Source organism: Eptatretus burgeri, chromosome 2 (genome assembly GCF_056783735.1).
Source record: "Eptatretus burgeri isolate ZD-2024b chromosome 2, Ebu_testis_v1, whole genome shotgun sequence".
NCBI classification, from domain to species: domain Eukaryota; kingdom Metazoa; phylum Chordata; class Myxini; order Myxiniformes; family Myxinidae; genus Eptatretus; species Eptatretus burgeri.
In genome coordinates this window covers 44,082,265-44,084,764 of record NC_140962.1, presented here as the reverse complement: position 1 = coordinate 44,084,764, position 2,500 = coordinate 44,082,265, and the positions used below count along the sequence as shown (strand labels likewise).

The window sequence follows — 2,500 nt, the reverse complement described above, 5'->3', positions numbered from 1 at the left end:
CATCACAAGAGTCGTTTAAAGCCAGTCGGGGCTGATTCGACAACTTTAAGAAGAGGTCTGGCATTCACTCCGTCGTGAGGCATGGTGATGCAGCGAGCTCTGATATGAAAACAGCGGAAGATTACCTGAAAACTTTCGCGGAATTGATAGAAGCCGAAGGATACGTCCCCCAGCAAGTCTTCAACTGTGACGAGACAGGGTTATTTTAGAAGAAGATGCCAAAGAGGACTTGTATAATAGCAGAGGAGAAGAAGATGCCAGGCCACAAACGCTTGAAAGATAGGTTAACCCTCACATTGTGCGCTAATGCCAGTGGTGACTGCAAGATTAAGCCACTGCTCGTATACCATTCAGAAAATCCCCGAGCCTTTAAGCCCCACAAAATTTTAAAAGAAAAACTGCAGGTTATGTGGAGGGCAAACCCGAAGGCGTGGGTCACGAGACAGTTCTTCGTTGATTGGGTAAACCTGGTCTTTGGTCCTTCTGTTAAAAAGTACCTCCTTGAAAATAACTTACCCTTGCAAGCCCTTCTCGTCCTTGACAATGCTCCTGCTCACCCACCGAACCTCGAAGACGACATCCTCGAAGAGTTCTCTTTTATTAATGTTCTCTACCTTCCACCTAGCACCACCCCTCTCCTCCAGCCCATGGACCAGCAGGTGATTGCTAATTTCAAGAAGCTCTTCACGAAGCACATTTTCCGCCGCTGCTTTGATGTAACGGAGAACACAAACCTCATCCTTCGAGAGTTCTGGAAGGAGCATTATAACATCATGATATGCCTCAGATTTATCGATATGGCTTGGCAAGATGTTACAAGGAAGACCTTGAACTCTGCATGGAAGAAGCTGTGGCCTGAGGCTGTGTCCGAAAGTGACTTCGAAGGCTTCAAACATGAAGCGGAAGTGATAGAGGAGATTGTGAACCTCGGAAAATCCATGGGCCTGGAGGTGGATGAAGGAGATGTAAACGAGCTCGTCGAGGAGCACTCCGAGGAACTGTCTACGGAGCAGTTAAAGGAGCTACAGGAGATGCAGCATACAGAGGTTTTGGAGGAAACTGGGGGTAGTGCGGTGGAGATAGAGGAGGAGGAGGTTATCTCTACAAAGGAGATACAGGAGATGTTGGGAATGTGGGAGAAAATTTCAGAATTTATGGAAAAGAAGCATCCAGAAAAAGTGGCAACTGGTCGTGCGTTGGCGTTGTGTAATGACACTTGCCTAACGCATTTCAGAAAAATTCTGAAGGGAAGGAAGAAACAAACCACCATGGATAGGTTTTTGTTGAAACGCCCTGCAGATCAGAGTCGAAAAAGTAAAAAATCAATGAAAAAGATGTAAACGTCACTGATGAAGTTGAAAACATCACCGACGAAGATTAAGTGTAAGTGAAAAATAATAATGTAGCATTTAAGTTTAGTGATAAGTGAAGTGAAAAAACAAATGGAAAAAATTGTAGCAATTAAGTGTAACGGCAAAGGGAATAAAAAGAATAAAATGTAAAAAAAAATTGTATCAATTACGTTTAGCGATAAAGTGTGATGCGACCTTCAAATCTACTCCGCCTATCTCCTCCACCACCACCTCCACCACTGCCGCCACCTCCACCGCCACCTCCACCAGAATCTTCCGTAAGCCGAAGTTGTCTCATCTCCAAGGTAAATACACTTTATAAAACCAGTTTATTTATTTATATTCTATTTTATTATCTTTGTATTATGTTTTGTATTAATTATTTATTATTTATAAATACATTTGTCCTTGTTAAAACTACGTAACAAAGAAATTAGGGTGTTTTTGGGGGGGCTGGAACTGATTAATGGTATTTTAATTAATTTCAATTGGGAAAATTGTTTTGATATACGAGCAAACTGAGTTACGAGCTCGGTCACAGAACGAATTAAACTTGTATGTCAAGGTATTACTGTATATATATATATATATATATATATATATATATATATATATATATATATATATATATATATATATATATATATATATATATATATGTTGTTCGTCTTTCGGCTGCTCCCGTTAGGGGTCGCCACAGCGGATCATCCGTTATGATCCACATACTGATTTGGCACAGATTTTACGCCGGATGCCCTTCCTGACGCAACCCTGGTCGCCTCTTACGACACAGGGATATGGATTGGGTTTCGCCATGTTTCCGGGCTGCTCTACATCCTCTCATAGCGCGGTTCAGAGCAGAGATCCCGTCCTGAAGCGATCCTCCAACCCAAGCCTCCGAGTAGCCAGATTACAGGCGCACGCCACTACGCCCGGTATATATATATATATATATATATATATATATATATATATATATATATATATATATATATATATATATATATATATATATATATATATATATATTTGTTTTTTTTCTGATAAAAGGAAGGGGAGGAGACGAAAAAAAGAGAAGGAAATTGAGCTGGACAGAGAAGCTTGAGAGAGTGAAAGGTGAATGTACAGACATTTTTGAAGAAGTGGTG

At 40.8% G+C, this 2,500-nt stretch overlaps 1 protein-coding gene and 1 pseudogene across 1 annotated transcript in view; one reads left to right on the top strand and one right to left on the bottom strand.

The window, feature by feature from the left end:
- Nucleotides 1–2,500, top strand: part of LOC147031935 (protein patched homolog 1-like) — a gene marked incomplete in the record, with an annotated part of 209,891 nt that overhangs the window by 115,861 nt on the left and 91,530 nt on the right.
- LOC147031936 (signal recognition particle RNA) lies at nucleotides 2,149–2,289 on the bottom strand (annotated as a pseudogene).